Raw genomic sequence first — 11,568 nt, 5'->3', positions numbered from 1 at the left:
TACCTTGTTCTTTGTCTTCAAATCTGTTTCTCACTTCTATTTCCATAAAGGTCAGCATGCTTATATAGGCTTTTTAGCCTGGCTTGAGCATTTTGTTTGAGCCTGGTCCCATCAGGACCCACGCGTGTATCCACACGGAGCGACCGTTTAAACAAACATAGAAATCACCGTTTGGACAGTATTTATTGTGGGACATTAGAGCAAATCAGACATATCGAATTGCATTCTGAATACGAAGAATGTAATTCTGATATCAAATAATTTGGATTTTTTGAAATTCACAATGTAATACACATTTTATCGCAAATCATTAAAAATTGATATTTTTGATATTTAACAGTACTTGAAGTAAACTTTATAAATCTGATGATTTGTACATAAAGTGTATGTAGGTGGGATGAAAAGCCGACGATCAATTGAAAATTTTAACCTTTCGTATTGAAGATATGGATTTTTTTCCCCAAAACACCCAACAAAAATAAGGTCTTTTTGGGAAAAAAATCCATATCTTCAATATGAAAAGTCGAAATTTTCAATTGACCGTCGGCTTTTCCTCCCTGCTACATACACTTTAAGAATATGTCATTAGATTTATATAATTTACTTCGAGGACTGTTATATATCAAAAATTTGAAAAATATCAAATTTTTATAATTTGTCATAAAATTTGTATTATATTGTGATTTTCAAAAAATGAAAAAATTATTTGATATCAGAAAGGCATGCTTCGTATTCAGAATGCAATTCGATAGGTCTCAGGTGCTCTCATATCCCACAAAAAATACTGTCGAAATGCAATAAACGCTCATTTTAGATCCCTTAACAACAATAAATTATAAGCAAGTTTTCAAAGTGTATGATTTGTAGAATGAACCGTTGCAAAACACCAAGTGTTATTTTTCATTAATATATTGATTCAGATAATGAAAATCGACAATTTTTTGGCTGTTTCGACCAACAATACCTCGTCTACCCTTAAAGGTAGTTGGCAAGTGATTTGCGGCTGAAAGAAAACGTCTTGTTGTAGTTAGGTCCCAGCGAATTGAAGGCATATGTGCATAGCGTATGCCAAGATTCTTGCACTAAGGTGCCGTTGATTACATGGACATTTTTACCAACACACTCGACTGGACGACATAATTTAGCTCTTCACGCATTCGTTTATGAATTTCATGCTTTGAGCACTGTTCAATAGCATGATAGCAATTTGCCAAGTTCAAAGACTATATTGAATATCGCTTCAAGTCGTTGCCATCTGACTCTCCATAAATTATTAATCATCTTATTAACTTGATATACAGCCTGTCTCAAAAGAATTGTGCAAGTGAAAAGCGCCCTCTTTGGTAATTAGAAAATAACGTTGTGGCATAATGATTATATCAACGTCACGGGCGCAGTCGTAGCTCTCAAATGCCGTTTGTTCTGTTCAATATGCTTGTTCCAATTTCGAGATATGTTTATTTAACAACGAAAGGGTCAAAATCACAATTGTACCACTTTTACTAGGGAAGAGAGCTGTACATGTAAATCAATGATAGCTGATGTTGATGCGTCTAATGCACTCCCCCTTTCGGGGCGCATGCGTTAGACGCATCAACATCAGCTCGCGTGCATTTATTTGTCATATATCTCTCCCAACAAGTAATACGCGTTCATAACCTATAACATGTATAAGTGCGCAATATTTGTTTGTCTTTTAACAAGTCGTAAGTGACTAAGAGAACAGTATTTACCATGATAAAATCATTGACATGCACATGTATTTAATTTTTACAGCAGAATGTGAAATATTTAATTATCTTTTAATCTCTTTTAAGTGGAAAAAGAGAATCATCATTCCTGCATCATGATAAAACAGTAAAAACAGTCAAAAACATTTTGTATTGTGTAATTGATGCATTCTTTTGATTTCACGAAGGAACTCTTGATAAACTTGATGCTATTACTGTTACATGTAAAGCCCTCTTCCCTAGTAAAAGTGGCACAATTGTGATTTTACCCTTTCGTCTTTAACTAAACATATCTCGAGATTAAATCAAGCAAATTGAACAGAACAAACTGCATTTGAGAGCTAAGACTACGCCCCTGACGTTGAAGTAAGCTTTATGTCACAACGGTATTCTAATTGTTCATTTGCACATTTTTTTTGAGACAGGCTGTAATTCTTTAGCATGAAAAGTGTTGCTACGTGTATTTCTGATACTTATGTGTGAGTGTTTTCCCCTTTTTCTTTTTATTATATCCTCTTGATTCCTTAGTACATTTCAAATTAGTTTACAGTTTCCCCCATTTTCTATTTATGTTTATGTCTACCTGCTAGTTGTCTGACAATACGTAGTCTTTACTGACACGTGAGGTTTTGTAGTTGGTTGCTTCATACACGCAGGCTAAGCATTATGACTATGTACCACTTCTTCAGTGTATATTATGCTTTCTTAAACGGTGGATTTCTTCACTATCATGCGCGTATGTGGGGGGCTTTTGGGGCGAGCCCCTGGGTAAAAAGCAAGGGCGGCCAAAACGAAGGGGCGGTGGTAGAAGAAGGGGCGGCAAAAGCAGGGGCGGCAAAACGATGGGGCGGCAAAAAGAATTAGTAAAGAAAAAAGGGCGGAAAAATTGGAAAAAGTATTAAAAAAATGTGAAAAAAAATTACTTTTAGGGCGCTTTTTTTTTTTTTTTTTGCTCTTCACTTTTTCAAATCACCGAAAAAAAATTGGGTCAACCTTTTCGGGCTGTTGAGGAAGGGGCAGCAAAAATGAATTTTCGTCAGCCCCCCCGGGGAAGGGCGGCCACGGTACGCCACTGACTATTGTTTATACTATTATGCGAATGATATCACCAGTACCTCTAACATGTTATTTATACTATTTGGGGCTCTCTCGATTTCGCGAACGGTGACGTGACTTTAGACGCAGCACATACTGGTCTATCTCGAGATAGACCAGTATGAAATGCACTTTAAATACGATATCGGGAAATTTAACTATTTCACATACAGAACTACAACTTTAGTGTATAGTTTTAAACAATATTGCATACGGAAATATAATTCAAGGTTCCACTTTATAAACGGCTTTCATGAAAATCCATAATCTAATTACAATTCTAATCTATTTCTAATTATAGAAAGGTGAGCTTAATACGAAGTTTTTCAATTGTGATTTTCTAGAATGCATGTTTTTGTGAAATACGTATTTTGAAAAATCATAAATAGTTCAAATTTAGCATTTTATAACTAATTGTTTAGGAAAAAATGAGGTCTGAAATTTGTTGAATCGGAAGAGCTCCTTAAAAAGAACTATAATACCAACTTTGGGAATGCTGAGGTTATGAATGGGAACTATATAGAGCTTCTGTGCTTTCGTGTTGAGTTATATTAGCCACAATGAGATATGCGATTCAACTCAGGTGGTATGCGCCGTGCATTCTCTAAATTCAGTCGTCAACCGTGTAATTGAATGGGATTATTTTGAAATTTTAAAACGCTTGAAATATCACAAACAAATAGGCACATGTCAATAATCAACATAAATACAAGCTAAAAAAAAACACCGCTGGGGTTCGATAATGAACCCCACAAAACTAACCGAGTATATGGAAAATGCCACACGGCCGGCGGTTTTGCCAGCTCTCTCCAACCATCATGCCACTCGCCGCCTCATTCAATTTGTAATGTTAGTGTAATCTAAGTATTAGAATTTCTGATTAATCAGGATTTCTTTATTAATTAGTATTTATTTGCAGCACAAGAGTGAAGTTCCGCTCATCATCATTGATCCTAATAATTTTAGCTATGGTCCATATGGACGTCAATTCTAGTTCTGCATTTTCAAACGTCATTTATATTCGTTTAACATGTTTAACCACTGCCATCTACATGCAGGCTATACATTATATGCACAGGAGGGCGCAAGCATAATATAAAATTGAAACTTTTTCGCGCGCTTCGTTCGAAATTTGACGGTAAAATAGGGCTAAAATGATGCTTACAGGAGAGCTGTTATATTTACTCCCATGATAATCCCGGAGAGGGCCATAAATGTATGAAACATATTCTTGAAATACATGCCTCTATGCTGTGCAAAAAACAAACCTGATGATACATGTAGTTGACATCCTTTATGTTTCAATCAGGTACAATAAAAATATATCCTTGTCTTGTTGTTCTGAAAAGGTTCAAATCATTTAAAATAAAGTAAACAGAGACTTTTCTTACATCTTATTGCTTTTTAAAATACATGTATTAACCCTAACCACCGTACGGTTTTTCATGCGACTGGAAGGGAAAGAAGGGGGATTAAAGAGAGAAAACGAACAAATAAGATGTTGGCTCTGGGTGGGATTTGAACCCAAGACCCCTCGCATGGCAAGCAGTGAGACCGCCGATACTTAGCCACTGGTCTTACGCTGGCCGGGCCAGCGAATTCGTGCATATCACATCCCGTGGGATGCACGCACACGCTGTGAAGTAGTATTTGTAGTACTTAACACGGAATATCTCTTAGAAGCAGACAGACCGAGGAAAACGAGGGTAGGCAGATTTCTTTCATGCTTTGATGGTTGAGCAAGTGTCCCAAGTTATGCACACTGGTAACATTAAAAAAATCTCACGACCCCTCTGGTACGAGATACAAGACCCCCCTAAAATGACCCCCAGCCTCCCCCTTTCCAACAACAAAAAAAGCTAGAAAATGGGTAATTTCAAGATGATCAAATATATAGAAAACCATTCACAATGAAAAATATACTCTGCAGGTATTAAGTTGAAATATTTTTCTTAACGGATATGAAAGAAAAAGTAAAAAATCTTATTGGGTTGTTCCATTTTTTAGGAGGGGTGTTTTCCTATTTTTCACTTTTTGAGAAAAAGTGAAAAATGCGCTTTTTACCCACTTTTTGACGCAAAAATAAAAACCTTCATACCTTTTAATTTTTTTTAATTTTCACATGTAAACTAGTTTTATGCAAGACTAATTAAATAAAGAAATAAAAATCATGGAGAGTATTTTAGTTTATGAGATAGAAACCCCGGAAGTGGACTACTTTTTCCATATTCTAGAATGCAGATGTTGTAGAGATATTGAGTTTAATTGGTTTTTTGAAGTCTTGATTGTGTATTTTTCATAAAAAGAAATTGTTTCTCCTTCATAATGTCTAAGATGACAATCAGAGGTATTTTGAAGCCTGGGCTATTCCATTATAATACAGAGGTATCACTCTAGAACATCTTCAAGTTTGCTTATAATGGGCCAATTACATCTAAAAAGCTAGACAATGAGTATTTTAACGATGATCAAAGATATAGAAAACCATTCACAATAATAAATATACTCTGTAGGTATTAAGTTGATATATTACCCTTAACAGATATGAAAGAAAACGTAAAAAAATCTAATTGGTTTGTTCCATTTTTAGGAGGAGTGTTTCCTATTTTTCACTTTTTGAAAAAAAAATGAAAAATGCGTTTTTACCCACTTTTTGACGCAAAAAATAAAAACATTCATATCTTTTAATTACTTTTATTTTCACAGGTAAACTAGTTTTATTCCAGATTAATTAAATCAAAAAGTAAAAATCATGGAGAGTATTTCAGTTTATCGGATACAGGCCCCGAAAATGGACTACTTTTTCCTAATGCTAGAATGCAGATGTTGTAAATATATTGAATTTAATTGGTTACTTGAAGTCTTGATTTTGGTTTAAATAAAAAATAATTTGTTTCTCCTTTATATTGTCTATTATGACAATCAAAGGTATTTTGATGTGTGGGTTAAACCATTATAATACAGGTGTCACTCAAGAAAGTTAGCTTATAATGGTCCAATAACATCAACAAAGGTAGAAAATTGGTATTTTCACGATGAACAAAGATATAGAAAACCCCTCTCAATCAAAAATGTAATCTGCATGTGTTAAGTTAAATTGAATACCTGAGTGGAAGAAGGGCCCAACTCCAATTTTTTACAAAAATGAGTTAGACCCAGCATATTATTGCCAACAGATTGTTCTTCCTTGTGTGTGAAAGATGAGCCAAAATCAACTCTCCAAATAGTCTTTCAAGTACACTTAATCATGGTTTTCATGGAAGAAAGGCCCAACTCCACGCAACTCCGTGGAGTTGGGCCCTTTTTCCACAAATATTGGGTTAAAGAGGAATTTTGTTCATCCATGAAATCTGCTTTTCACTACAATAAACTTTCTTGACATGCTTCTACTTGTGCAATTAATGGATAATTGCCAAATTTCTGTAGCTATTTATAACACATCTGCTTACGGAACTGGCACTTGCAGTATATTAGTGGAAGAAGGGCCCAACTCCAGTTCGTATTAATACCTGTACCGTTGCCATGGAAACATCATATTTAATTTTGAATATATGAAATATTGTATATTCATGTATTAAAGGTCCCCTGAAGAGGAAAACATTCTGCCTATAAAACTTTTCAAAATATTTAGTTTTTTCCTAATATCTCAAAAACAGTTTTGATGGAGTTGGGCCCTTCTTCCACTCAGGTATTCAATTGCTCCTTAGGAATATAAGAAAATGGGTAGTTTCAAGATATATATAGAAAACCATTCAAAATGAAAAAATACTCTGCAGGTATTAAGTTGACATATTAATCTTAACGGATCTGATTGGTTTGTTCCATTTTGGGGAGGGTGTTTTCCTACTTTTCACTTTTTGAGAAAAAGTGAATAATGTGATTTGTTACCAATATTTTGATGCAAAAATAAAAACCTCCATATATTTATATTTTTTAATTTTCACAGTTTAAGGGCTCGGATAGCGATGTTTTCACATATTTCTTTTTGGGAAAATATATCTTTAATATCTATATGAAAGGTCAAAATTTTCAATTGATCATCAGCTTTTCATCTCAGCTACATAGGCCTACACTTTAAGTATATATCGTTAGATTTATAAAGTTTACTTCGAGGAATGTTAAATATCAAATTTTAATAATTTGCCATCAAATTTGTATTATATCGTAAATTTCAAAAATCAAAAATATTTGATATCGGAAGGACATTCCTCGTAATCAGAATGCAATTCGATATGTCTGATGTGCTCTCAGGTCACATACAAAATATGTGAAACGCCACTATCCGAGCCCTTAATTCCAGACTAATTAAATAAAGAAATACAAGTCATGGATGATATTTTAATTTACGAGATACACATGCCAGAAGTGGACTACTTTTTTGAAATGCTAGAATGAAGATGTTTTTAAGATATGGGCTTTTCATCTTTAATGTGTATTTTTAATTAAGATATGATTTGTTTTCAGTGGGGTGCCACGGGGGGTTCTATCCTCAACAAATTCCCCTAGTCAGAACTCTTTCTCCAGTTGCCTCCCCCTAAAACTGGCGCTGCCATTGTTTGTGTCTCCTTTATAATGCTTAATATGACAATTAAATGTATTTTGACATCTGAGTTATTCCATTTTTATAGATGGGTGTCATTCTAGAAACTAAAATGGAGAAAATTTACATGACAGAAATATTTTGAAAAAAAAAAAAAAAGCTTAACAGTGCATCTGAATTCCAAATCAGTCATAACACTTAGTCATAGTCACAAGGTGCAAATGGTAAATTTTGTTTGAGGCGAGTGATCATTCTCGCTTGCCACAGATTGCCCAAACTCAAATGCTAGTGAAACATTTTCCACTCACCATAGATACAATTTTATGTGAATGTAGATACCTTTACATACTTTCATTAAGTATTACAGCTTCAAATCTATGTAACATTCCTTATATAATTTATAGTTGAGATTTGGACATAGAATAAAGGACATTAAAAGACATTTTTGAGCCTTTTGATGCTTTGTCACGGATGGAATACCGTATGAGAACTTCACTGGCTTGGGGCAATTGGTAATGCAAAGAAGTTGGCATTTCTGAGTGTGGAACGTAACTCCGCATAATATAAGCATTTTGGCTTTAAATGGAGTTCTTGCAAGGTGTCCAGATCGTGTTTTGATTGAACTTTGGTCAGCATTTTGGTAGACCGTTTATGTATTCCTTCAATGTTAAACATACGAAAGAAACAGTGAAATATGGCGAAATAAAAACCATGATAAATTAAGTTTTCTACAAACACCCCAGTGACATAATGTTAATTGTATTTTTTGTTGAAATCATTACCATCTGTTGTGATAAGGAAGTAGTTTGTGTAAGAAACACATGAAGAAACACAAATGCTTCATTTGACCAATTGTTAAAATTTTTTTAATTTTCACAGTTTAAGGGCTCGGATAGCGATGTTTTCACATATTTCTTTTTGGGAAAATATATCTTTAATATCTATATGAAAGGTCAAAATTTTCAATTGATCATCAGCTTTTCATCTCAGCTACATAGGCCTACACTTTAAGTATATATCGTTAGATTTATAAAGTTTACTTCGAGGAATGTTAAATATCAAATTTTAATAATTTGCCATCAAATTTGTATTATATCGTAAATTTCAAAAATCAAAAATATTTGATATCGGAAGGACATTCCTCGTAATCAGAATGCAATTCGATATGTCTGATGTGCTCTCAGGTCACATACAAAATATGTGAAACGCCACTATCCGAGCCCTTAATTCCAGACTAATTAAATAAAGAAATACAAGTCATGGATGATATTTTAATTTACGAGATACACATGCCAGAAGTGGACTACTTTTTTGAAATGCTAGAATGAAGATGTTTTTAAGATATGGGCTTTTCATCTTTAATGTGTATTTTTAATTAAGATATGATTTGTTTTCAGTGGGGTGCCACGGGGGGTTCTATCATCAACAAATTCCCCTAGTCAGAACTCTTTCTCCAGTTGCCTCCCCCTAAAACTGGCGCTGCCATTGTTTGTGTCTCCTTTATAATGCTTAATATGACAATTAAATGTATTTTGACATCTGAGTTATTCCATTTTTATAGATGGGTGTCATTCTAGAAACTAAAATGGAGAAAATTTACATGACAGAAATATTTTGAAAAAAAAAAAGCTTAACAGTGCATCTGAATTCCAAATCAGTCATAACACTTAGTCATAGTCACAAGGTGCAAATGGTAAATTTTGTTTGAGGCGAGTGATCATTCTCGCTTGCCACAGATTGCCCAAACTCAAATGCTAGTGAAACATTTTCCACTCACCATAGATACAATTTTATGTGAATGTAGATACCTTTACATACTTTCATTAAGTATTACAGCTTCAAATCTATGTAACATTCCTTATATAATTTATAGTTGAGATTTGGACATAGAATAAAGGACATTAAAAGACATTTTTTGAGCCTTTTGATGCTTTGTCACGGATGGAATACCGTATGAGAACTTCACTGGCTTGGGGCAATTGGTAATGCAAAGAAGTTGGCATTTCTGAGTGTGGAACGTAACTCCGCATAATATAAGCATTTTGGCTTTAAATGGAGTTCTTGCAAGGTGTCCAGATCGTGTTTTGATTGAACTTTGGTCAGCATTTTGGTAGACCGTTTATGTATTCCTTCAATGTTAAACATACGAAAGAAACAGTGAAATATGGCGAAATAAAAACCATGATAAATTAAGTTTTCTACAAACACCCCAGTGACATAATGTTAATTGTATTTTTTGTTGAAATCATTACCATCTGTTGTGATAAGGAAGTAGTTTGTGTAAGAAACACATGAAGAAACACAAATGCTTCATTTGACTAATTGTTAAAAATGCACTGCATTTGGTGGACATTGTTAGATGCTATGGTATTCTCTGCAATGATATGACTGTATATTTGTGCAAACCGCAATAATGGGACAATGCTAAAAATGCACTGAATTGGTGGACATGTAAGTAAGATGCAATGGTTGTCTCATATTTGTGCAAACAGCAATAGTGGAATAATGTTTAACAAAAAATAAAATATTTTCCTATAAAACACACAAATTAAAATTAGGGCTAACTAAGGCATTTTGAACATTTTGAACATGGAGATCTGGATATTTAAAAAACATCTCATTGTTTTAAAACCCTTTCGTTGTTTATTGTTATAACCATATTTGTTAAGTTTGACCAAGCTAATGCAACTCTCCTAATTAGCATCATACGGTAGAGATATGAGCATTTAGCAGACCGTGCAGCTACTATCTGCTCAATATCAGCCATTTTACACAGTGGAATATAGCAAAAACCTTGATATCCCAGTTTTCTACAAACACCCCTTTGAAATAATGGACTAACCCTTGCTAATATCCCATGTTTGTGTCACCGTAGTCATGTGGTATAGAGTGATAAACAAAATGTTGCAGTTTTGAATTGAAGTCATCATCATATGCAGTGATATGGAAGTAGAAGTGTAAGTAACACAAATGCCTCATTTGACTAATTGTTAAAAGTGCCCTGAATTGGTGGACATGTAAGTAAAATAATAAAGAAGTCTCCATGATTTTGAATGCATTTTTGTAAACATCAATAGTGGGGTAATTTATGACAAAAAAAATAAAAATAAAAAAGATATGAAGGTTTTTATTTTTTCCACCAAAGATTGGGGAAAATTAGGCATTTTCAACATTTTAAAAATACAAGAATATAGTCACCCCTCATGCTGAAAATGGAACATTCCAAACAATTTTAAAGCTTGCTGTGCATTTGCATATTGTGAAAATATGTAATATTACATGACAGAAAAAATAAACTGATAAACCATTGTGTTATACTCAAACATGTCATCTGAAATGTGTGCAAAATTCAATATTTTCAAATTTGTCAGGGGTTAACAGAAGCATATTTTAGGGCGGTTGTAGGGGGGTCTGGACAGTCACCGTCTGGTATCTTGCTCATGGGGATATGAGAATATTTCATCACCATTTTCATGAATACTTTAGGGAACCTAATGAAACTTCAAAATATGAGTAAAAAATGCTGACCCCTCTTTTCCTCGATTTTGCTATATTGTACTGTTTTCTGAGATATGTAGTGTTAAGCTTGTTATGGTTAAGGAAGCCTATATCGAATTTCGATAGTGGTTACTTAAGTGAAAGGAATCAAGTATTTATGCTATGATTGTGGACGCACGTAGCTACAAAATATATAATCATCATTCTTTATTATTACCATATTTTACGGAAGTAAAGATAAATTACCGGAAACACAAATTAAGAAGAACAAAGAGGAGTGGTGGGCGCATCATTAAAAGTCCAATAAGAATCGTGTGGCTATAATAGTATATCGTCAAGAATACAGAGGAGAGAATATTCCTATTGTTCACCGCATTGTCAAATAATGTGCGATGAAGAAACTATAAAGAAATGTCTACATGATAGAGCGTATAGTTATTTGTGAATAATATTAATGTTTACAGAAATAACATTATTTATTTACAAAATCACGTTCTGACATGTCTCATGGTCAAAATTAGCTTGCTCCTGCATCATTTTGGATTGTCACCTGATCACGTGATGCATAACTAAATCAGTATTCGTTCAAAACTTGATTTTTTAAAAACACGAGAAATTATCAAATGGTTTTGGACTATTCTAAAATGTCTTAGGGGACTAACTTCTTGGAAACCACGGAGTGGCGATATTACGTGGGAATATTTG

This window comes from Amphiura filiformis, chromosome 13, assembly GCF_039555335.1.
Source record: "Amphiura filiformis chromosome 13, Afil_fr2py, whole genome shotgun sequence".
NCBI lineage: Eukaryota > Metazoa > Echinodermata > Ophiuroidea > Amphilepidida > Amphiuridae > Amphiura > Amphiura filiformis.
Note: the sequence above shows the minus strand (reverse complement) of the source record.